Source organism: Rattus rattus, chromosome 2 (assembly GCF_011064425.1).
Source record: "Rattus rattus isolate New Zealand chromosome 2, Rrattus_CSIRO_v1, whole genome shotgun sequence".
NCBI classification, from domain to species: domain Eukaryota; kingdom Metazoa; phylum Chordata; class Mammalia; order Rodentia; family Muridae; genus Rattus; species Rattus rattus.
The window spans coordinates 196,729,845-196,757,104 of record NC_046155.1 but is presented as its reverse complement, the minus strand read 5'-3'; the positions used below and the strand labels follow the sequence as shown (position 1 = coordinate 196,757,104).

The 27,260-nt window shown below is 38.6% G+C and overlaps 1 pseudogene; it reads right to left on the bottom strand.

Moving 5' to 3' along the window:
* Positions 1–1,317: 1,317 nt before the first annotated feature.
* Positions 1,318–3,661, bottom strand: LOC116893522 (annotated as a pseudogene).
* Positions 3,662–27,260: the final 23,599 nt, after the last annotated feature.

Here is a 27,260-nt window from a genome sequence, read left to right as displayed (position 1 = left end):
ATGAAACACCTCCCCAGGACACCAGACTTCTGGATCTGAAATAATTTAGGAAGACAAACATCAAGTATTTGGGGAACACAGTTGGGGAAGTAGCTAGTGTAGGGTTAGAGGGTTAGATAAGGGGCCATCCTCCAGTAATTGTGCAGAGCCTAATAAATAATTCGTTGTTTGAGTCTCATTCATTTGAAGCTAGACAGGATAAACTTAATTCACATTAATTTGCATTTATGTGAAAATCCTGCTGTAGGGGCTGTTCTAACTTGGATGTCATCTCTGGTAGGTGATTCCAATTCCTTTAAATCAATCTTCTGCTCGGAATCAGTAATGAGCCGTTCTGGGACATGAAGAAATGGAACTTGAGAATCAGGCTCCTGGGACCTCCTCTCGGCAATGTGCTTTGTTCTAGAACACATTCCTGCTCCACACAGAGGGACTGGCTTAACAGTGAATTGTTTTCTGTAGACAGTGACCTGAAATGCTTCTCTCTCTCTGTCTCTCTGTCTCTGTCTCTGTCTCTGTCTCTGTCTCTGTCTCTCTCTCTGTCTCTCTCTCTCTCTCTCTCTCTCTCTCTCTCTCTGTCTCTCTGTCTCTCTGTCTCTCTCTCTCTCTTTCTCTGAATAACAAAAACTGTTTTACTAAAACATAAGATTTACTGAAATTTCTTACAAGCCATACAAAACGGTCCAAAGGGTTTTCTTCATCGTTCGGGGGTGGGGGTGGGGCTGGAGACTCTACAGTTGACAGCAAAGTCTCAACATTATTAGTGAGGGCTGTGAGGTTTATTTAATGTTCTCATTTTGGTTCAGACAATCAAGCTTGTCCATCTACAGCATCTAAAGTTGGACTTGGCTAGAGAGCATATTCTGAAAAACATGTTAGCTGCATTTAACCACTGCAACTAGATCCCTTAAGAGGGGAAAGGAGGTCATAAAATTAAAATAAAACTACTTTACCCCTAAAAAATAAAATAAAAACACTCATACCCCTGACAGTTAATCCTGACAACTACCTTCATTCACAGTGCCTTGTACTTAGACCATGATGGGGAAAGGAGTCAAAGCAGAGAGTCCCTGCTCCTCAACATCTCTCTGCAACTTGGGTGATGCTTCTAGCCTCTGCTCATGTTTTACAAACAGTGAATCAGGACAAGACAGATTTGCTAATGCACATGTGATCACCAAAGATGAAGATGTCTGGGTTTTTATTCTGTAATGTTTGTAAGACTGTGTCCACGAAAAGCAAGCAAACAAACAAACAAAAAAAGAGGAAGAAGTCTTGGCAGAGCAGAAGTGATGCACACTTGATGATCTGATTGACTTAACTATTATTCCTGACATAGAGCCTAGTCCATGCTCTCACTGTTTCGGCTCGGGCTTTGTTGCTCTTCTACTGCTCGGCTACATCATTTGCTAATGTTTCATCTGGATTAGGAGCATTTAACAAAGCCTGGATTGATAGCAAAACTGTTGGGGTCTGCAGTGCTGGGGACCACTTATCTTTTAAAATATCTAAACATTCTTCCCAGCTTGTCTACATTAGGATGATAAATTTGGGTTATGAAACATACTTTAGGTGCTTTCACTGGGCATTCTTCTGGAAGGAACAGTTCCATTTTAAAAGTCCCCCCCTCAAAGGGGGAATTGTGGGAGCCAGGAATGACCATATGAAAATAAAGGGCATTACTTTCCTCTGGTTCTGCTTTGATGCCAGGAACTAGTTCTGCTAGCAAATGCTGGGTTTCCTTGATGATCCTGCAAGACGACCACACCACCTTGTCAGATCAAGTTGCTCGCTACTGAGAATCTGGTTTGGATGCAAATACTTCTGAGGCAAAGGTTCAGCCTGAACCTGGATTTCAGCTGCAAGCTCAGAAACGACTTTTATGTTTTCAGAGACTCATTCTAAGCATGCTAACTCATGCTAACAGTGTGAATAGGTCTACTGAATTTTTGAAGCCACACTTGTCAGTTAAATTCTCATAAATACTAAGGCCATACTTGATAATTCAAATTTTCATGCCAATCATCCCTGTCTAAATTACACCCAAATGTAGTTATCAAAGGATATCACAATATAACTCAAAACATAAGTTAGTTAGGGAGGAGAATCTGAAAATAAAATATTTATTTCAATTCATGTTTACATAAATATAACAAAGATAAAGTGTATGAACACATTTATAACATGGTAGACATAAATATCAATAAAATGTATTTATTTCATACAAAAATTCATATGCACATTATACAAAATAGCACTTACTCTCTCTTTTTGGGTGTTTCTATTTTTATTTTATGCATATGGGTGTTTGGCCTGCAGACTTGTCTGTGGACCATATGAACAGAATGCCTGAGGAACAAAATTGGACATCAGATCCCCTGGAACTGGAATGTCATAGCTGTCAGCTGTTATGTGGGTGCTGGGAATTGAACCTGGATCCTCTGGAAGAACATCCAGTTCTCTTAAATACTGAGCCATCTTTTTATCTTCAACCTTTGTTCTTCTCCTTTAATTTTTTCTGGGATCCCTTGGACCATTTTTCAGTTCCTTACTTTTCCCTCCATGACCACCGATCTTCCCAGTTTGTGAAGAGATCTTCGTCTTCTTTGCCTTATAAAGAAATCATCTCATGATAAGACACTGTTTCTACTAGGAATTACTTAGAAAGTTGCTGGCTATTGTACACATGAAAATATCTTGCTGATATAAGTATTCAATTCAAGTATTTTCCAATTAGAGCATAGGCAAACACCAAGGTATGACTTTCAGTTCATTGTTATACATGATTTACTCTGAGCAAAAATGAACGGAATTGTCATTGGTCAATGAGTTGTAAAGATAAATTTTTTGCATCATGGATTATTTAAGTCATAATTCTTCTGATTAGTAATTGTAGCGTTTATTAATTTTCTGGCAAGCTCTCTTATATATAAATGTTATCAGGGAAACAAAACATTGTTGTGTAAAGGTCCATGAATTTATCCCAATTCTAGTGTTCTGTGCTTGTTTATTTAATAAGCATAGTGTAGTTTTGAAAAAAAAATGTGTGTTAAATAAAGTTAAAGTCTGGTCTCTCCTGAAAGGCCCTCAGCACTGCCACACCAGATCTTACACATCCAGGGCATAAATTATGAGGGGACAAATCACATCCGATTCATAACATTCTCTCCCTGTTCCACATGACCAGTGTCCTTGTCACAGATGCAAAATACAGTCATTTGTTTTCCATCACCAATAAGTTACAGCACTGCTCAAAGGTCCAGATCCAAATTTTCATTAGAGACTCAACATGAAGAAGCTCATAGCTATGTAGTGGTTAGAAATATGGTGAAGAAAAAAAAAAGGAGAGAGAAAGAAAGGATTAATCACCCTAAGCCACAGAGGACTGCAGCAGGGCAGACGTGAAACCGCAGAGCTGCAAGCACAGCATCCTGCTGCCACAGGGAGATCTACTTAAGAAGTGCAGAACCCCGCTCCCATTGTGAGAATAGTCCTGGAAGACAGACAGCTCCCCCTGCAACCCCCAAGAGCTAAGCTAGCTGCTGCCAGCCTGGCTGTCTCCTGAGCGGACTTTTCAAACTACCCAACGCTACCCTAGAAGAGTGTTGCACACTGTTAGAATCTCCCTTATCCGAGTGGAGAGCAGAGGCCTTCCCGTCATGATTTTGGTGGGCATTCTGGAAGAATCTCTGCAAGAGCTCCTCTCCTGTAACTGTGGATGCTGGTATTTAGTCTAGGCTCCTCCTCCCCACAGTTACCTGGCAACAGCAAGGTATGCTCAACTCATTATAAAAGGGACTGCTTGCCCCTTCCTCTCTCTTGCTCTCTTGTATTTGCTCTGTCCCCTTGCTCCTGCTCTGCCTCTCTCCCCATTCTTTTTCCCCTCTCTTCACATGCTTATGACTGGCTGGCCTCTACTCCTCTCTCTCTCTCTCTCTCTCTCTCTCTCTCTCTCTCTCTCTCTCTCTGCCTTTCTCTGTCTCTACTTCCTCAACTCCCTTCCCCATGCCCTCAATAAATTCTATTCTATAATATACTGTCCTGTGGCTGGTACACTGGGGGAAGGGATGCCTCAGCATGGGCCCACAGAGGCACCCCCACCCCCACACCTGACTTCACATCCACCAAACATATTCCTTCTCTCCTTATCTTTATAAAACACAACAGTAGACTCCTTGTCTCCCTAGTCTCTCTTGACAATCTGAGTTGAGGTTACGTTCACCTTAAATCTTAGGTTTGACTTGCTTACAGAATCAACAATGTGTGGATGGCACCAAGAAGCGTGTGTGAATGAGGAACAGAAACAACGGGGTCTGTCTAAACAACCCTACTCTCTTGTGGTGACACAAATGGCCTCATCACCTTCTACGAGGCCCCAGTTCTTAAAATGTCACCAGTGCTCAGCATTCCCACATTGAGGATCAAGCTTGTAATGTGTGAACCTCTGAATGAGAAAAAATCCAAATTACAGCAGACATTAGGCAATTAGCATGCCACATAGCTTATGGAAAACACACAATAACTCATTTCCTCTGATAGCACACAGTGCAGAAGAAAAATTATTGCTGTCATTTCTAAAATTATTTCTGATACTCTTTGACTCAATGAGTCTCAAAGTTGGAATTGAAATATACTAATAAATGATACCCAAACACAGAAAAATGTTAGATATATCCATAAATGATAAAACGTTTTGGATACCAATTCATGTGTACATATATTGCAATAGTACCTGGACAAACTTTGCTATAATAATATGTGAGGAAAGAAGGAAATAATTTTATAATTGGTGTGTGTGTGTGTGTGTGTGTGTGTGTGTGTTTCTGAAAATAGTGGGGAAAAACTATTGAAAAAACAACAAATGAAGCTGTATTATAGCAAATTTGAAATATTTGTTTTTCTAGTCTCATTTTGATGTTAGTTTTATATGCACTTCTTCTTAGAAAAAGGTTATCAATCTGACTATGCAGTATGCAAAACTTCCCTTACGTGGCCTCAATCATATAATGTATGGTTTAATACAGAACCTGTAGTTGAAAGTGAGTATGTTTCATGGCACTAATGTATGTGAGCCTCTTGCAATATATTTTCTCTTTGAAAACATGTGAGGCTGTTATAAGAAACTTCATCATATTGTGTGACATCCCACAGATTTTACAGAGTCTGCCTGTACCTCTTGAGAAAGACCATTTTCTGATGATAGTAACTTTCACTCCCAATAATGTACTTGAGAGTTACATCTTGTATTGCTGAAGGTCCGGTTATATATTATTTCAATAACAAAAAGTTGATTCATTGGTAAAGATTAATTTGAAAGTTGAGAATCTCCAAAGTTCACAAAGACAGCAATTATTCGGTTTCATCTCTGCTACAAGAAGAGCTTTTAAGTTATCACATCTATTTTTACATCAAATAAAACCTAAAAATCAATGATTTGTGTTGAGACTACAGGAAAAGCTAGGTTCATCCACACTCATAAATCAGATGAGGCAGGTGTTGGCAGACACATACAGTAGCAAGCATCCCGCCCTGATGCAGAATCCGAGAGCTGTAAACTGAAAGGAATGTGTAAGCGCGGTGTCGGGCTTAGCGAGGGCAGGCCGGAGAGCAGAAAGCTTCCAGAAGAGAATTTTTATGGGACCGCTGACAATTTTGATTGCTTTATTACCAACACCCACCACAACCCCAGATTTTTATGATGAGAATTCCCTAATAAACTCTCCTGACCCTGACAGTGGAAGAGGAAAAATAAAATAAAAAACAAACAAACAGCAACAGTAAAACAATCAGAAACTCTTTTTACACTTGCTCATAAGCCCTGCAGTTGAGAAAAGCCTGCCTTTCTGAGTAGTACAAAAACTGGTCCAACTAAAGGAATATAGGTTCCTCCTCCCTTGCTGAGGGACAAAGCCAAGGAGAAACATGTGACAGCAGGCCATCAGGACTACAACCTACAATGTGGACCTGCTCCAATGCTGAGACACAATTACAATATTAATGGACAGTTCTACTCTCCTAAATAATCAGGAGATTGTAGAGAAAGAACTGTAGACACAGGCTCCCTTCAACAAATGGTGGACGGAGGGCCAGAATGAAGGAAGAGAAATCAAATCAGGAACAGACAACTGAAGCTTCTGGTACCGGAACCTATAGTGACAGCAGAGTCAGATCAGCTGCTAACGTAACTCTTCACACCAAGGGATCATTTTTCTCACCTGCCTCCTTGGTGCGGCATGCAGTGGGAGTCTCATATAGGCTGTTCATCTCAATTTCATTTAACGAAGAAATATTCCTTCTTTTCAACTAAAACTAGCAAAGGAAACAGAAGTATCAAAGTCACAGAAACCGCCCATGTTAGAATTATTTAGGCAGGCAGTTTAAAAACAGATATCCTTAATATGGTAAGAGAATTGATGGGAAAACTTCATATGATGATAACATGGAACAGCACAGGGCTGAAGTATGCAGGGACAGAAACTCTGACGAATCAAGAGATGATGGAAATAAACACAGTGACTGAAATGAAGGATTTCCTCAAATGCGGTCAATCTGTCAACTTTATGCTGAATAGAAAAGACACAGCAAGCACCAGGTACACATGAGTCAAACCAATGATGGTCTGGCTCTCTCCTCACCACAGGTAGAGTGGCTAGCACCAAAATGATAGACAATCACAGCAGCAAAGGCTGAGGATGTGGAAGAACGGGCTCACTTCTGATAACTTGAATTGGCAGCCGTTATGGAGAATAGTCTGGAGCTTCCCCAAACAAACACCCATGTAATTCTCATGAAATGGTTACCTAAGTATAGGACAATTTTCATAAATCAAATGAAATCAGCATATGAAAGAGACACCTGTACTCACCTATGTTATATTACTATGCACAAGGGTAAAGACATGGAGTCAGCCGTCACCGAATGAGGAAAGAGAACAGAAGACTTGAGCAGTGCTATGTTGTAAGACTGGTACTCTGAACATTGAAAGAGAACTAAGTAACACTCGAAGCAGCTTTTATTGCTCATGAGTTGGATAAGTTCAGTGACAGGAACCAATTCCTAGAACGAAAACAACCTAACAGGCTAAATTGAAGAGAAATAGACACATAACCAGCCATGTGACTCCTAGAGAAATCAAATCAATAACTCAAAACCTACAGAAACTCAGAACAGTAGGCCTGGATAGTATAAGAGAATTCTACTCAAAAGCAAAAGAAAACACTGCTATTTAACTCTGACTTCACCCCCAAAGAGTTTCGATTCATTGTAAGTCTCGTGTGCTCTGAAACCATATAGGAGAAGAAAGCTGCACGTCAACAGACACGTTCTTAACGAAATACTAACAGCCAAGAATGCAAAGGGTAATTCATTTCTTAGAACATGAGACTTTTCAACACTGTTCAGTGAATTAAATTCCTATTGTTGAACTGAATGGGGGAACAGCCTACAGTCACAGTCAGAGACACAGTGACCTGCCATAGCTCAATACCTACTCCATGAAATGGATAGAAGCAAATGTCCTTATCCTGGCTAATGAAGAACATACAACCACACAGGTTCCCCATAGATGGTAGAGTTGGAAGTCAAGCATACTGCAGACATGACAGCCTTTGAGAGGACAGTCAAACCATATGTTATAGTGTGGAGATCAAATACCCTCCATGAGCTCACATGTTTAAACAGTCGGTTTCTATATGGTGGTGTTATTTTAGGAGGTTATGGAACCTTCTACTGAAAGGATTGTCCAGAAAGCATAAGGACATAACTTTGGAGTTTATAGGCTACAGCCTGGATCCAGCAAATGCCTCTGATTCCTCGTCTACGGAGATGAGAGCAAGCCATGCTGCTCTGTCAGAGCATTGAGCCATCCCCAGCACACTCCTCAATGCACCTTCTCCACTATGATGGACTGCATCCCTTCCAAATCATGAGCCAAAAGAACTCATTCCTTCCTTAAACTGTTTCAGCATCTATTTGACTACATCTATGAAAATAGTCACTGTCATTTATGGATGGACCACCCCGATCTCCTCTGGTCTCTGATGCTAAGTGGGGTTGGGCCTGGTTAGTACTTAGGATAGTAGAGAATAGTCATTATTCTGCATCAGTCAGGAATAACTCAAAAGATAGGTCTATATGCTATAGAGAAAATGAGTCACGTGAATAATGTAGTTGTGAAAGCCAGCTCTCTCACCACCTAAGGTATGTGTGTTCAAGTGCTTTGTTCCAAGCTGCAGAGAAGACATTCTGTTTTAAATATCAGATACTCTGAAGCTTGAAGCAACCTCATGTGAAGGCACAAGGTTTACACATCTTATAGCCATCAAATGCATCCAATCAGACTCAGCCTGAGACATAAATCTACCTATTGTGACAAAACACAATGTGTCTGATGTTCATAGCACTGGACAGTCATCTGCTGCCTGCAGGTATCCCCTGGCAGGGATGTTACATGCATATGTCCTAATATTGTAATTCTAGCACAGTCCCCTTGAATTCATGCTTTTCCATTCTGTTGAAATATCTTTTTAAATATCCCAGTTTTTCCCAGTTTGTAAAGGGTCTGAGACTGTTTCCCGAAGTCCTTATTCAACTGTTTCCAATTTTAATTACACTTGTAACCCATTATACTTTCAAACAAATGAAAAGAGAAGAGTTTTCTGTATTCCTAAAATGTATTTATTCATATAAAAGTATTTTACATAAAATTTTCAATAATATGGTTATGTCATGGCCATAAGAGTTGCCCTTGAACTTTGTAGCTTTGCCACATTCTGGTTGAGGATTCTACTATGACACTGTAAATGTTAAAAAGTCCACTTATGCAGAGTTCCTTGATCACAACTTTATTTATATATGGTGGACAGAGAGATGGCCTCTTTTGCATGTCCCCTAGAGTTCAGATGTTGACATTCTACTTTAAAAGATTCAGAAAGCAACTGTATTGAAGATATTTAGGGAGAGGTTGAATGGAGTCATGAGAGCAGACCTTAATCTAATGTTTAATACCCTTAATTTTTATACATAAAGCATACAGAAAGAAATGATACTGTGAAGATCTACACAGACCGAATACTTCCAACTCTTGGAAGGAACCAACCTCATAACTCCTTGGTTAGGGTGCCTAGCCTCCAAAATTATAAGAAAATAAATTTCTATTGTTTGAGCCATTTACTTAGTCTATAGTAAATAACCACTGAAATCCAAAAAAATGATAGTATTATGTACCACTGGTTATAATTAGCAATTTCTTCAGGAAAATAGTTCATATGCTCTTACTATATATATTTAATTTTTAGATATGAGGAAATTAGGAAATGCTAATCCAGTCTTTGAATAAATTTTACATTATACTTGCATTAGAGAAAAGACTTTGAGTAAGATGGGACATGTCTAAAGCACATGATGAATGTAATAAATTCATTGAAGGCTGGTCAGCTACTCTTTCTTCCTGACTGCCATAGTGACTGCAAAACCCAAATGTTAGTTCCATATTTCCCATTTGTACTATTGATTCCTGTTGAACTCGATCCATATAGCTATAGCTATAGCTATAAAATACCTAAATATCAAGTTTAAGACCCTAAGAGTCAGTTTGTAATTGTAGCTGAGGCTATGTTTCGAATTGAGAAATCATCTGTTACAATTCTCCAAGTGTGTTCAAAGGATCCCATTATGTCACACTGTTTGAAAGGGAGTGAACTGTGCTTGTCTTGATTTCTGAAATGTGTAGTATATTTCAGGGCCTTTAAATAACAACAGTTGAGGTATTCATAATCAGAGCAGCATAGACTTAGAGTTTAAAATCATCTTAATAATCAGATTTTGTGCATCTCACTGAGCTTACAGACAGGCTACAGAAAAGCTAAACAACCACTTTACCTAGTTTATATAGAACAGCAAAGGAGTGAACTCAGGTCCCCTGCCTTACTCCTGGTGTTTGCTCTTTGCACTCAGGAACATCACTTGTGAGACTAAAATATGCTCTAGGACAGGAGAGAATCAAATGGTATGAACACTGAAAATATTTTTTTCAAATTAAAAGAAATTAGACCCAGTAGATCTTGTGTAGGTCTGAATGTAACTCTTGCATGACTAAGTGTCATTCTCAAAGCTCCTGAGACAGCAGGGCAGAAAACCATGGATGCTGACAATTTTATGCAGAACATTTACAGAGAGAAAATAGCTAATTGCCACTAAAGAAAAGAAACTACATGCATGCGCTCTTGAGACAGAATGATCTTTGGTGATTTACTTTGTAAAAACTGAGTTTAAATACTCTTCCCCTTTAATTGTCTCCTTCAAGGTGAATTATCACTTGTGGAAGTATCTGCCATCAGAGATCACATATACAGAGTAACAAGATGCAGACTGGATATCCTCTGTCCTTCTGAAGGAAGACAAATTTAGGTTCCTGTGGTGTGACACATCGTAACTTTGTCCCACTGCATTTTCTTTGACAACAAACTGACTGAAACATAAAAAGAACCATTCAAAACTATTATGCTGCTTTTGGTGTTCTTAAATTTTTGTACATGTGTGAACTACACATATGCTTTGAATTTGAAAACAAACCATATTGTGTTGATCTCCTTCCAGGAGGCTGCTGAGCTAACAACATTGTGTGGACGAAGTCGTTCTCAAAGGAAAATGGTGTGCTCTATTTGAAGATCCTCTTGGCTTACAAGGAAGTAATTTTCTCTGATGCTTCTGAACTTAAAGACAGCAAACAAACAAACCACTGGCCACAACAACAAAATACCCAGAATTCTGTGGTATTACTTGGTTGAATAACATATTCTAGCTAGTCTCATATGTCAGGACTCCTTCATTCCATTGATAATATCTCCACAAATGAGGTCATTTCAAACGCATTTAAGACCCTTCCCTGATGCACTAGCTGCCTATGGAATCACGGACCTGTAAAGAATGAGAAAATAAAGCTGTCCTTTGTCTCCTGTCTGCAGTTTTACAGTTCTTCTCATAGGGAAAGACAAAATAATAGTTCAGTCAGAAAAATTTAATATTAAAATATTTTTATGTAACCTAAAGCCCGGTTTTCTTTTGCAGTTCATTAAACAAACAAACAAAATATAATACTCCACTTCCAGGACTTCCTACATACTTGAAAAGTCAAGGCAGATAAACATAAGAGATCTTTAGTAAAATAATAGTTTGATGCAATTCTATAATTTGATGACTGGTCCATTGGAGTAAATGGACGGAAACATTTCCCAAATGGTGAGGATGTGATTATGTCCCTTATTTATATGAAGTTCTCTGGCAGCACTAGAACATCTTTCTTACCCAGCAGTCGTTTGCTCTGTGTGACAGGAGCGATAATCACATTGACTGAGTTGAGCGGCAAGCTTAGAAAAATCAATCTCCAGGGAGAGGCATCAGCTTCGCCTTTATCCCTGTCTCACATCTCAAAGGGAATAAAAGTGAACCCGTTATGTAGATAAATTCTCAGATTCAGTGCAGCATTGGAAATGGCTTTATCGGATAGTACTCTTCTTATGTGGATGACAGTCTCGTTAGTGCCAGCTGCATTAATGACACACGGGCAATTGGCGAAGCTATCCTAGAGATACCGACGGGGATGGCCACTCTCTAAATATTACAGAGACCAAATAAAACAGACCCGGGGAGGTGTAGTGGGAGAGGCTTTGGAATGTTTGTGGTTATTAGCAAGATGACCTTTCTTCCATCCTATCTTTGAAGAGGGAGACCTCAAACTGTGAAAAGCTTTTTTAATTATTTATGTTAGAAAAAGGATTACAGGTCCCATAAAGTCTTTATTTTGAACTATCATAAACCTCATCATGAAATCAAAGTCAATTATTCAGCACATTTTTATAGTGGGTCATTAACTTTACCAAGCTTCCCGGTGTAGAGAATTTTGTTGGTGGCTCTTCCCAACACTGCTCTCTGTTGACTTTCCCTCATGCTCGAAGATTCAATGCCACTTACAGGAATGTGCAGAAGATTTGCCAAGCACTACTTCATGACCTTTGAACTCCCAAAGCTGGGCAATCCTATCCTGTTTACCTTCCTTAAACATGATTCAACCTCATTTCCTAAATTTTCATCAGAAACCGTCTACATTTTACCATTATCAATGGTAAGCCCGTATATGTTACAATAGTATATGCGCCAATGAATGAACTCCACTGTCTCCCTACATATATATTTTATATGTATAAATAGCTATCATAATACCTTATAATAGCATAAAAGTATTCAGTAAAAATTTTATATGACAATGTAAAACCATTTTTACTGTGTTAATATCTCTGTTACCATGTGTTCTAGATTTTTCTTTCTGCTTTGTGCATATGATTGAACAGACTGAACAGATCTAGCTATGATATTACGAACCACAAGTTTTATCATTTTTATGACAAGCGACCTTGTCTTAGAGTTTCTATTTCTGTGTAAAGACACCATGACCACAGCAACTCTAGTAAGGAAATACTTGATTGGGGTTGACTTACAGTTCAGAGGAGTACATTATTGCCATGGTGGCTCATAGGCAGACACGGTAGCTGAGAGTTTTACATCTGCATCCACAGACTGCAGGAAGAGACAGTGAGTCACATTTGGCCAAACTTGAGCATCTGAAACCTCCAACTCTATCCCCAGCAACACACCTCTTCCAACAAGGGCACACCTATTCCAGCAAGGCCACACCTCCTGTGAGGCCATGGGAGTAACTTTCTTTGAAGACACCACAGACTACACCTCCAGCCTTTTACAGTTTAACTTAGAAACAGTCACTTAGGAATCGGGGAATCAGGCCAGATCCACTAAACCTCTCTCTCACCGCCCCCCACCTTGCTTTTCTTCTTAGTCCAGATAAAGAAATTTAGATCCTTAGTTCCTTATAGCTACACACACACATACTAAACACACACACACACATACACACACACACACATACACACACACACACACAGAGAGAGAGAGAGAGAGAGAGAGAGAGAGAGAGAGAGAGAGATACATATACATATATCTGGAAAATATATCTTTAAATGTTCCAGTGGCCTCTTGCCATTTTTTTCTAGAAAAAAAATAAGAGAGAAAATGGGAAAAATCAATATGTGAAATATTTCTATTCCAAAAATAAATATTCAATGACCACTGCAGCTATGGAGTTTTTACTATGTCAGTAGCACTTATCAAGGGTTTGCCTGCCTGGTGCATCATACAATATCCTCTCCCTGCCCATACTTTCTGCACACAGTCAGTTGCTATAGACCCCGAGTTATTTTCACTAATTGTTTTTGTTCAATGTAACTCTTTATGCATAGAGAACAAAGACTGTGTTTTCCTGTGCCTGGTAAAACAAGAATGGTCTCTCACATCAGAAATTATAAGTTCCCTCTTGGTGTTTGAATTCCTCAAACTCAGTTCTAACTACAATATGATGACATTGGTTTTTGCAAGGTATAACTCTATATAAAAAAATAATGTAAAGGTCATCTGATGTTCTGTCTATTTTGAAATATCTGATATTTTTTTATCCAGGTCCCAGAAGTGTGTACATTCTAAGCTGATATCATAGTTTGAATCTGAAATGTGTTTTATATGTTTGTCCCCAATTAATGGTGTTGCTGGGAAATTGTGGAAATGTTGGGCCTGAAATTCAAGGCCTGTAGAGACAGGTAATAGACATTTGAGGGCTATCGCCAGGCTGGCCACCAGCCTAAACTCTCTGTTTTATAACACAATAAGCAGAGCTAGCTACACTGTGTGCTCAAAATGCCAAGGACAGAACTGCCTCAACTTCCCTTCCTTCCCACCATGATGGACCGCATCCTATGGAACTCAAACCAAAGTAAGTCTTTGCTCTTCAAGGAATTTACTTGTTTCAGATATTTGCTCTCAGGGATAAGAAAAGTCACAAAACAGTCCCCGCCAATGTAACATTCTGCAAGGATAATAGAGACAATGATAGAAAAGAAAGCACACACACACACACATGCACACATGCCAACGCACATCAACATCAACATATGCACATAAACATGCACACATGTAAGCATACACTAACATGTTCACAACACACACACACACACACACACACACACACACACACACTCCAGGTCTATTTGTTTTCTCCTGTCAACTTAAAATTCTATCCCAAATGTTACCACTTTTCAGTTTCCCCTTTGCAAAGTTTCCCCCCCTCCTCATCCCCTCTGAGAGGGTGCTCTTCCAGGCATTCTCCCTCCCTGGGGCATCAAGTCTCTACAGGATTGGGTGCATCCTCCCCTGCTGAAGCCAGACAAGGCAGTCCCCTGCTGCATACGTGCTGGGGTCTTCAGACCAACCCACATATGCTCTTTAGTTGGTGGCTTAGCCTCTGGGAGCTTCCAGGTACCCAGGTTAGTTGGCGCCTTTGTTCTTCCTATGCGGTTGTCATCCCATTCAGTTCCTTCAATCCTTCCCCTAACTCTTCCGCAAGGGTCCCTGCTTAAATCAACACCAAACAAAGAAGCACCAAGAATCCAAAGCAACATCACTTCTTAAATTTTCATAGACATGTGAATTACCTGAGGAATTTTTACATCTACAACTGGGGTGGAATGAAAGCCGAAATGCTGCCTATTCAGTTTCCGAGGTGATGCACATCTGTATGCATAGGACCACAGCATGGGTAGTTACCTCTCAGGACCCAATTATCCTCCCTGACAAGTATGTTTCACAGTAGTGTCAGCCAGTCTCTGCTCCAAAGAAACTGCACTGGTGCACCCTAGGTAACTCATTTCTTAAGACCAGAGTTTGGAAACAAACAGAATGTGACTTGATCTGTCCCTAACTCAATTTCTTTGATTAAACACTATGTTCACAGAGACAATAGTGTTCTGACAGACCATATTAAGTAGTTTATTTCTCTTGCTATATATATTTACGGTGTTTTGAAATAAACATGAATGACCTGTAATTGATTTTTGAAGTTATTTATATGAAATTGTTATTAGTTTTAAAATTGAAACTTTGAATTAAGAACAGGTGCTGAAGTGGCTCAAGGGTCTTAAAGCTAATTAAGGAAACACATGGAAAGATGGAGTCATAAAGCTATAGGAGTTGGGAAAAGGGCAGAAGCCACTTGAGGGTAGGCCACCCAGGACTACCTGTGTGCCCCACAGGGGACAGAGACTGTGAAGTACAGGAGGGTGCCATATATAACCTGTGGTAGGTTACATAGGTGCAGAACATGCCACTCCAAATGTCAGAGGAGGTGGAAATAGCCAGAAGTGTATTGTCTCATGCACGGTCACAGTTAGTACAGAAGGTAGCTGGAGTTTCGGGGAAGATTGGGGTAGTGTCTGGGGGTGTCAATTTCAGTCCTACAGTGGAAAAGAACAACTCAACTTTATTATAAATGCCTCTACTGAGAGAAAGAAGGTGGCTTTAACTGAAAGAAAGAAAAAGAAAAGGAAGGAAGGAAGGAAGGAAGGAAGAAAGGAGGAAGGAAGGAAAGAAAGGAAAGGAAAAGAAAGAAAGAAAGAAAAAAAAAAGAAAAAAAAAGAGAGAAAAAGGGAAAAGAGAGAAGGGAGAGAGAAAGGAAAGAGAGAGAAGAAAAGAAAATACAGAAGAAATTAAGAGAGAGAGAGAGAGAGAAGAGAGAGAGAGAGAGGAGAGGAGAGGAGAGGAGAGGAGAGGAGAGGAGAACAAAAAAAGCCGAGCCCGCCAGCAAGCTCGCTCCAGATATCCAAGCTTCAGTGCAGTAACAAAATTGATGTGTGAATCCAAGGCATCATATTTCCTCCCCATTGACTAATCCCACAACAATGGCCCCAGATAAGGGCAACTTAGAAGCAATTGCAGAAAAATAATTCAAAATAATGTTTATAAATATGTGCAAACAGCTCAAATACATTAATGTTCTCCAAGAGAAGGAAACCAAAGAGGTAAATGACTTGATGACATGAATTCAAGATCCGAAGGCTGTACTGAGTAAATATAAACAAAGGCGCAGATAGACTTGGAGAACAGCCAAGTTGGGACGATTCTGAAACTAACCTAACAGATTCTAGAGTAACAGAAGATGGACCTCTGGACATGCCTGCAGGGATTATCTCAATTACACTGATTGATGTGTAATTCGGGATCCATCTCAATTGTTGTAGAGGCCATTGCAGGAGTAGGGATTCCTGCTTACAAAAGGTGGATAAAGCAAACTGAGTCTCTGTCTGTCTTTCTGTGTCTTTCTCTCTGTCTCTCTCTGTGTCTGTCTCTGTCTTTCCTCTTCCTCCTCCTCCTCCTCCTCCGCCTTCTCCTTTGGACGAAGTATTTTATTACAGCAAGAGGAAAAAACCGATTATTCAATTACTCTTAGATTCTTTTTGCCCCCACTTCAGCAGAATTCTCTGAATTCAGAGGGGAGGGATTTGATGGAAATATTCTTTTGGGGTTGTGTTCCAAGCTCTCTCACTTTCTGCATAATGTCTGCTTGTGGGTCTTTGTGTTTGTTCCCATCTGCCATGGGATGAAGTTTCTCTGATAAAGGCTAAGCAAGACACTGGGCTGCAAAATGGCATTAGAAGTCATTGTATTGTTATGTTTCTTTAGCAGAAGAGTAGTATTTGGTTTCTCCTTAGGTTCCTGTCTTATCTAGTCTCAGGATCTTGGGCACCAAAATAGCACAGGTGTGGGTTCTATCTCCAGGAATAGACTTTAACTCAAATCAGATAATAGTTGCTTACTTCCAGAAGTTTTGTGCCACTACTGTGCCAGCATAACTTGCGGGCAGCTCACACTTTGTAGATCGAATGCTTATAGCTGGGTTAGGTTTTAGCTCTCTCCTTCAGTAGCTAGCACGCAGAATGCCTTCTAGTATTATGAATACCAGACTGTAAGGATGAAGGTTCAAGTTAGACAACCAGATCAACTTCTCTACACTCAATGAGTTGTGTAGGTGTTCCCTTCAGCAATGAGGCCTTACTGTCACTTTATGGATAGTAGTCTATGGGCTTGGCAATATTCTGGGTTGTTTTGGGATTCCCCAGGGACACCTTTGGCCAACAACTTGATAAGATGTGGCTGTTAGCTGTTAAATCATTGATAAGCAAACTACCATCTGTAGATTAGGAGAGTAGGGGACTAGGGGAGGGAGGGATGTCATTAAGAATGGGAAATAGAATAGGTAGTTATGGATGGATGGATGGATGGATGGATGGATGGATGGATGGATGGATGAGGTGCAAGAATGGGAGAATATATCAAGATGGAAGAAAGGGGGGTTACAGAGGGAATACATGGACAGACAGCCTGTTCAAGGGATCATATGAAACCTAATACAGTAAAAGCTTGCTATAATATACACATAAAAAGAAATCTAAATGAAATCATCAAGCAATGCAGGAGACAATGCCCCGCCTGAACATTGCTCATCACTAAATGAAGATTCTAGAACTGGGAATGAAAATCTATTTTTCTTACATTTGAAGAGCTGCTGCCATTACTCTGGGAAATGATTACTATGACCGCATTTGCATTCCTCTAATTTTATAATGTGAGAAGCACTGTCTTCAACTCAATCTCAAATTATCAATGAAGACTGCTGAAAGAAAGATAAGTTACCTAAAGCTGGGAAGCTCTCATTGGTGGAAGATGATCTGATACTGTGCTGGGAAGTCAGCTGTCAGTCAATTCAGTGCTGTTAAATATGGGATGATGGCTCAGACAAAGGTACTCAGATATGTTCTCAAAATGAAGCACCGTTCTACTGTAGTCACAAGGAATGGGGACCTGCTTCAGTCTTTAAATGTCTGGTCTCAGCCTTGACCTCTCAGTTATGAAGCGTCTTAGGAAGTATAGCAGTATGTCATTTTGCACTAGCCACAATATGTACATTGGGTCTTTACTGATCAGTTGGGGCTGGGCTCTATGTTTTTAAATGTTCATAGGGGCACTGAATTCACGTGTATTCATTAATCCAAACAGCACTGTAGCAATGCAAGCAGAGACTTTACAATCCTAAGAGAAAAAGAGACATTTTGGAAAGCACTTGATATTTGCCTTTCTTGATAAAAAGCTTAGGTAGACTTTAAAAAGAAAGCTTATTTATCTAATAAGAAAGCCTTTCCTAATTTTTAAAAATGATTGATTATATCTTTGCAATGTCTGACTATTAAGAAATGTTCTACTGTATTATTAACTCAAATTTTATAATAAAAGCAATTATGGAGCACAGGGAAAATTGATCTCTTGGCTTCATGTAGATAAATAGATTTTTTAAACCTTGATCATACCCTTCTACTCCTTACTTAAATTGCACTGATGGCTTCCAGAACTTTACTTATTACAATCCCAATGTCAAATTATATTTAATAGCTCCTATACTTATAGCAATTAAAATATTTTATTCTTTCATATCCTTAGTGATATGTTATAATCCATCTCACACATGATCATAAAGAAAACATGAGCAGATTATCTTAAAGTCTTAGCAAGTGTCAGTAATTTTCTCCCCACTCTTCCAAAAAATGGTTCTTAATCTCTTGAGCTGTGCTTAAAGTATTAGCAAGTACCCAGCACTAGGCGTATCCTCACTAATGTCTCCACTGCATGCTATTACAAGCAATGCAAACCTGTCGAATAGATTTGCACTTCGGTAAATTTAAGTCCTCTGTTAGATAAAACATCGATGCCTCATACTATAAAGATAACTGAACAACTTTTATACAAAAGTGGAAAGTTTAGAATATGTTCTTAAATGAAATTTAAATATGCAAGGAAAATAAACTATGGTCTTTAAACAAGTGTCATAGTTTAATGTTTAAACCTAAAATATGTTAGGAAACCATCCAGAGCTCTGAAGAAATTTAAATTGCATGATGAACTATGGGAAAAGAAGAGGAGGAGGAGAAGGAGGAGGAGGAAGAAAAGATTTATTTCTAAGAACTGTCTCTGAAACTGAGCAAGTATGCTGTGCTATTTCTAAACTGTTCTGAGTTGAGGAACAAAGATAATACAATGTAAACTCAAGCAGTAATGCCCTCAGAATTAGCAGAAATATCTGTGGTTTAAAACTATTGGCCAAGGAATTCATCCAAAATGGTATAGGTAATAGCTAAAGAATGTTCTGAACAAAGCAGAGATAGCTTGCTTACACCTCCAGTGATGTGAGAATGGAAGCCTCTAGGGTTAAGGTAGTCTTTTCATATTTTGTCTATCACAGGTATATAAAAGGAATGAGTCTTCACTAATTAACCACAAAATCTTGTATCCTATTTTAGCATTTAGAATTATGAGCATGTTGTAAAGGGTAATATTCAAAGTCACTAATTGAAATAAGCCATGTCTCCATAACCAAGCAGGTGTCTGAATATTTCTTGATTTTCCCAACATCTAACATGAATAGCATAGGACATTTAAAGAAGAATTACACTCAATATCACCTTTCTTCTGACCCTAAGAGTTCATTTGAGAATCTTAAATCTACAAAACTAATCTTTGCTCCACCCTCTCTGGGAGTTGGAGTGGCATAGGAACTGGTCTTTTCAGGGATCTTCATGGTGCTAAGTGGATGGGCAGAAAGTAAAAGGAGTCAGAAATCTGTCATCCTGGTTGTACTCTTACACATTGATATGGATTGTCTGATTCCTCTGATCAAAAACAGAATAAGTTTGCTCTCTTCTTCTTGTTAAAAGAATGAGCAGCCACACACAGGCCAGAAGCTTCACCACATACAAGTATCTGAAAACTAGATAGCCCCAAGCTTGACCACTGTCCAGAGAGAGAGAGAGAGAGAGAGAGAGAGAGAGAGAGAGAGAGACATAAACACAAACCCAAACTTTTCCTTTTGAAAAAATAGCCAGGAAGCCAATGAATGAAGGTTGCTAAGTATTCTGCTTGGGAAGTGACTATTTATACAAAACAACTGAAACAAACCCCCTACCTGCTGGCTTCAGGGGCTTCAGAAGTACATTTGTTTTCAGATTGAAGGGTAGAAAGATCTTGACAATTGTAAACTCTGGGTAACAAAAAAGGTGGGGGTCTTGAATCATTAACATATATGGAAGCTGGTATGTTTCATGTCAGATATTCATGCATATTCATACTTTAAAAGAAAAGCGTCTTTTGTGTGATTTTTAAGTTTCCTTAGGAAGCATTTTTGAGGACCTCTAAAACTAAGAATCTCATAAACTCACAGTAATCTTCAACCATTGAGCTTTGCAAGAACACCTTATTTTTCATGAGAAGCAATTATTGCTGCTAAAATTCTACCTCTTCGAGATTATAAATTAATTTATAGCTTTTGTTTTGTTGCAACGGGAAATAACCTTTTCTATGCACTATGCTACTTTATATGCATTACTTTGTCGAGTTTTTTATTTATTTGTTTGTTTTTACCTTTAAATGCTTTTCAGAATTGGATTTTCCCTGATAAGAAGACTACTAACTTAATTATTTTCTGGGATTCTATTCCTGGATTCCTGGATATTTAATTCTAGACTCTACTATGTTTATGTGGAAGCTATGACACATTAAAATAATCTTATTTTTACTGTCATACTAGAATCATATGTGTTAATAAATCCTAGGCTCTGTTGCCTCTCTATTTTTTTGTTTAGATTTCTGAGACTGAATCTTAGGTAACCAAGCCTGTTCCACAATTCTCTATGTAGCAAAGGAGAACTTTGAACTCCTAATCTTCCTCTATCAACTTCTCAAATGTTGGGATTGAAGATATGTGCTAACACACACACACACACACACACACACACACACACACACACACACACACACACTCCAGATTGCTGTTACTTCCAACTTTTTAAGGCAGCTTTTAGTCAGCCATTTCCTGTTACATGAAGCTATCTTTTGCAGATTTGGAAATTAGAAGAGCAATTACAGTCATTTTCTTCCTTTCTGAATCATCCAAACAGATTAGTTCAGTTTTATTGGGATTATTGTGGAAGTATGGCTAGGCTTATCCCCAGTAAGGAGCTAGCTGTCATTTCCTGGCAAGCTTGGCCAAGAATGTCAAATTGTATCAGGACTGTGGTCTTGTAAGTAAACTCTCACAACTCTTCTGTGTATGTCAGTTGTTGGAACTGAGCGGAAGACTCTTGTCCAAGTCTTGTGTCTCTGACTTTAACGTAACAGCATTGCGGTTCCCTCTCTACTGCGCTAAGCATAGAGGATGGTGTTTGAGAGTTCCATGAAATCAGAACCAAAATGAAATCGTGACTCTCTTTGCAGAGTTCCTACACTAAGCAAGGATATTTAAATAAACTCATGAAATATTTCTAACTAAAATGTTTTGAGTAAGGATATCTCATAGAAACACAAAAAAGTATGATAGACTATAAATTATTCAGACAAAACTCATTCAAAGACTAATAATATATTCTAGACATTTCTCCAAGGTCTTGAAGCAAATTTGGCTCATTTCAAACCCTGTCTCAATATTAATCAAAGGAATTCTGCTTAATGTGTATGAAGCTGACACAGAAGATCATTATCAGAAAGTATTTAAAACTGGAAGAAAATTATTGCAGTTCCTATTTGAAAGGTGAGAAAGAGCATTAATTTTAATAAAACTCACTTTTCATCTCGCTCACTTAAGGAGAGTAATTTAATTTGAAAAGATCAAATGAGTTGATGGAAATTTAAGTTTGCAAATACTCTACAGGAGGTTATTGGTAATGAAAAGAAGCCTAGCCTTCATCTTTATGATGTGTCTAGCTTTAGTGGTTTAATGAATAGGGTAATGTATATGGAGTCAGAAGCCTGCCATTTGATATTAAGGTCACCCTTTATAGAAGGACCATGTTTTCTCAAATTATATCTGACTTTGAAGTGTTGTAGGTTTGTCTTTTTAATTCTACTTAAGTGTTAATTTCATAATAGCATAATCTACACTAAGTAGGGGCAAAACTGTATCATAAAAGTCATGTTTTCTCTCCACAACATTTTAATAATTAGAAGTGCCTCCTTACAGATAGTAAAAATAGAACCCTTTAACAAGATCTCAGGTAATTCTACTCTTTCCTCAACTAATGCAAAATAAACTTGTTTGTTTGTTTGTTTGCTTGCTTGCTTGCTTGCTTGCTTGCTTGCTTTTAGAGAGCACGATTTCAAAGTTGGTTGATCTGATCCATCAAGAAGTTCACCAAATACAGTTCTCTGAGATGGATAATTTCAGCAGCATTTCTTACATAGATCCACAGCTTTTCCTTGGCTCGCAGTACAAGTATCTGGAAGACACAGGAGCCACAACATGCATATATTATACTATAATTCGTATCAGTTGCTTTCTAATTAGTCTAATAAAGAACCTAACAAAACCAACTTAAGGAAAGAGGTAGCTGTCTTTGATCCAGCTAAAGGGTTCTTTAGTCCTATATCAAGAACTTGAGGCATCTCAAGTATTTATCCACAGGAAACAGAAAATTGAATGTTAACACCTCTCTCTCTCTCTCTCTCTCTCTCTCTCTCTCTCTCTCTCTCTCTCTCTCTGTAAAGATTCCCATGTCCACAAAATATTCAAGATGAGACTTATCACCTCAATCAATCCAATCTAGAAGAGCCTTCACAGGCATGCCCAGAGGTTTTTCTCCTAGATGATTCTAGATTCTGACATCTGGATTATCATCACCCATCATAAAATTAATATATCAATTCTATTGAAATTGAGTAGTAGAAAAATGATTGAGCTATCCATCTGGATGAATGAACTGATCTTAGAGTATGGTATTCATTTAGTAATTGGTTCCAGAGAAATGGGTATTGCACTTTCATTGGAAAACATAGTAACTAGAAAATGAGTTGGAGGTTTGTAATAATGCATCTTTTAATTAGAAAAATAGTTAAGGAAGACTGAAAGACCATTAAGTCACTCAATTTGCTGTGCAAGGAGAGAACATCACATCCTCGTATTGAAAACTTAGCGAAGCACATTAAGCCTAGATTTTCCCGTTGATCTTAGAAATATTGCATTCCTCTGAGTTATTAACATTATTATGTTTATGGTCACTATTTGCTTACTTCCTGTCCTTCGATTCTGAGATGAACTTACACTTGACGCTAAGCCTATCGTGGTCACTTTTCCTTGGCATTTTAAGCTATCCCTTGTTAACTTTAAATGACACAGGAATGTCAGAGATCACTGTAGATCTTCTGCCAGCATCCTAGTAATTATAATTTGACATATTGGAATATGGAATTGTACTTTTGATATTATCCTAAACTATCCATATATGTGAAAGAGTTTCTTTCAATGAACATCACCTTTGAACTGTCCTAACCTCTTGGCTGTAACTTTCATTCATGTTCTAAATAGAATACGTAGTACCAGTTAGAACAGAAGGCCATGGGGTCAAAGTGGGGAGAACTGGTAGAAGATGGAGGTGTGAGTACTAGAGAGAAGTCTCAGTTCTTAGGAGCCCCTGCTGCTGTTGCAGAAGACCTGGGTTCAGTCCCCAGCACCCACAGAGTGGCTTACAGATCCAGGGGATCTGCCCTACTCTCCTGGCCTTAGTTGGAAGCAGGCATGCAAACAGTGCGCTTACACATGCATTCACATGAGAACCTCATCAGAAAAAGCAAAAACAACCAATCTTTATAAAAGTGAAAGCGTGGAGAAGAAAATTGAGAAGTCTTTCAACCTAGAATCTTCAACCTTGAAAGTCTTTGATTCATATGTAATTAAACTTTCCTGAGCACTTAATATATATTTCCTTTTGAAACATTAATTAATAATTTCAATTAGCTATGAGAGCATTACCTATACCTTAGAGTTTGAGAAACCCTGCATAATAGTGACCAAGAAAGAGAGGTGGTTTAATTAAAAAAGTGATTTTTGTCTGAGAATATAAGTACAAGTATTTTTCCTGATAAAAATTATAATTCTTCATAAAAAATAAGAAAAACATATTCAACTTCTTAAAGTAAGTTAATAGAATATGTTTCTTTAGCTAATATGTAGAATGGTACCTCATTGAATTTAATACCACCCAAATATCATTAACAACACACCTGGCTAGCAAAGATATGTTTATACTGTGTTTTAAAGTTTATAGGTGTTTTTGGGATTTCAACCACAAGTAACTCAGAACCTTGATTATGACAGACAAGCATCCCTATAAAATAACTTTCATGAGACATCAATTCATTCTAATAATGTTGCCAGATGCTATAATTATTATAAATAATAATTTCATGGCATCTAGGGAGAAGAGACCCTTGGGTGTTGTATTGGTCCAGTGATAAAATAGCCATTATTGTAAATGTGTTAGCCACTTCTGTGATCTCAAGTCTATTAATCTTAGGGCCCAGATTCTCTTTATGTCTCTCCCCATCACATTAAGATTGCTCTGTATAAACAGCTGTTGAAAACATGAGACATCATTTTTAATGATAGCTTCATCTTGATGGCTCATTGCATATTTAACCTGGACTACTTCGTTGATGCAGAAGCCAGCAAAGTAGCATCCTACAGGAAAAGACTATGTAGGGAGGTCTAGGAGCTTGAATCCAAAACTACGCGAGTTCAGTGTTTTTAAATGCAGTGAAATCTTGAGACAACTGCCTTCTTGGAAAACTGCTTGCCATTCAGCTCAGGAGAGACCTTCAGCCACAGCATTTTTTAATATTACTCCTTTACCCTTAACCTTCAAAACATGCAGGAGGTGGTAAATTGTCTTTAGAAATGTTAAGCTGATACTTGGAGAGGAGTTGATATATGAAATCCAAATGAGTAATGAGAAAAGAAAGTAGAAGGAAAAGAAGAGGGGATAAAGCTCTTGAAATGAGATAGAGACTTAGAAGAGGTTATGGCCCAGAAGATTTGAAATAGGACTGAAGAGTGACAGTAGAGTGTTTGTACATTATAGGTGAGCACAGGCTCCCCTGGTAAGTGGAAACCTGCATGGGCACGGGAGAGCTGAATGTCAGTGATACAAAGTTAGAGCCTGGCTATTGGAACTGTCTTATACTTTACAGAATGGGACTGGTTAATTGTGGTAAACAGTAGAACACTTTGGATGCCAGCCCAAGGAGTCTTTATGTTGCTGACCAAAAGTCTCTATTGATTAAAAAATGAGTCTAAACACTTTGGATAATGAGTTAAATCAGAAACTAGCATCAAGAAAACAAGGCTGATGACCCTTGAGGAAGGGGGTCTGTGATCTGTAAAAGCAATGGCTGTGGTAGGTAAAACCACACGGTGGAGGGGCTACCTGCATGGAAGACACTGTGGGAGTAGAATCAAAGGGGATCAAAGGGAAGGAAGGAAGGAAGGAAAAAGGCAAAGCAACAAGACTTCACAATGCCAGCTCCTTCAGGTCCTCGAAGAAGATGGATGGGACCATGGGGGACAGAAGCCTGGGGGCAATGGTGGTTACCAAGGATACAGAGAATGGTCACCACTTTGGAATTTGCCAAGTACTCTGGAGTTATTCATTATCTTATTGGTTCCTTAGACTCATTCTGTAGAAAGAAGGGAAAACAAACCCAAAAATGTTTCTTTTGGAAGCTTCAGGAAATGAAGCCATGAATTCTAACTTAATTACGATGACAGAAGTTGTGAATAGCAGATCTGGGATGGGCACCACGTGTCCTCCTGCTTCTGTTCAGTCAACTTTGTCCTCCAGTTTGGCTGGTAATAGAAAAGGTGCTATAGTTTTCAATGTTCTCTGGCTATGCACATCTGCAAGAGTTTGGGATAATGGAAGTGAAGGAAGGGAACAGAGCTGCCCTAAAGCCTTCAGGACTGTCTGACTAGACAATTACACAGATTTCATCATTTTAGGGACCTATCCCTAGCTGTCAGGAAGTTACGTGTCAGATAGCTAGTTCTTCCTTTGGCCTTATGGGATTTCCTATGACCAATTTTATAAGCTTCTCATAGAAAGCTATTTTGTGGCTTTCAATGGATGTTCAGGTCTTTAACAATAACCTTACAAGTTAACAAACATGAATTTGAGCTATACAGACAATATGGTTTATTCTCAGCATTTGTTATGTTTTTTGTGCAGGAACTTCCATGTAAGAGATTCCATTAATGTTAATGATTAAAATACCAGCACTATATTAATGCAATATAGTTCTAGAATTCCTTTTTAAATCCTAAATATTTTAAATGTACCAAAATTAATCATAAACTTAACAATTATTTTCTCCACATATTAAAAAAACAGGCCATGTGAGCAGTTAGAGAATTGGATAGGTAAAAGGAAATTGTTTAAGATTGTCATATATGTGTGTATGTGTGTGTGTGTGTGTGGGTGTGTGTGTGTGTGTTGTGTGTGTGTGTATAGTCTGACTTTCTATGAGAAGGCCAAAGAAGAACTAGGTATCTGATACAATATATATATATATTTTTTTTTCTTGAAGAAATCCCCTCTTGTAAAATTGTTGGATTCAGAGCACAATGTCTGTGATGATTTTAATTATGGTAGATTCTGATAATGACTCTGCATATAGATAGAGTCTGCAGAGACAATTATAACAATCGTTGGGCAATCTAAAGAAAGACTTGCTGGGAAAAATGTTACGTAGAGAGAATGTAAACCATGAAGTCTGACGGGATCATGCAGTCAAGCATTGAAGCCATCTTCATACACACTGAAGAAAATGAAATCATAGAGTAAGACTGAGACATTAAGGACTTGAAGTGACTTTGAAATCTTAGAAAGGAATGAACATAAGGGAATTCAATGCTCTGTGTCCAAGCGAGAGGCCAGGGAGGCTGAGCTGAACCTGTGCAAAGAACAGAGAAGCATATGAATTATTTAGGGCACAAAGTAAATCTGAAGGAAATACGTAGATAGAGAATAATGACCATCTTCCTTTCTCAGTCAAGAATATAAAGTCAGACTGTGGGAGCCTCAAAGCCTGGCCTCTGAATATTAACATATGTAAATGTAGCATCCTGGAGAATCATGCATTGTGCTTTTAAAAGCAGGAGAAAAAAATAGCTCCAAGGGAGACTTTTACTTTGTTGGGAAGATGGAAAGTTCAGCCAAATTAAACTGGTGACTTCAGAGGAAGAGAAGCAATTAGGAAAACTGAATACACGTTAGTACCGATGCCAAAGAGCTATGGAAAACCATGGCTTAGCAAGTGTTCATGTGCGATGAGAAATGAAAGAAAAATCAGAACCTTGAGAGAGAGAAGGAGCATCATGAAGCATGGAACAAAATGAACTGTCCTTAGGATCTGAAGAAGCAGGGCTGATCCCTGAGTGCAGTGTGGCTCTCACTCATGTCACGAATCTGCTCCATTATTTAATTCAAGAAGCA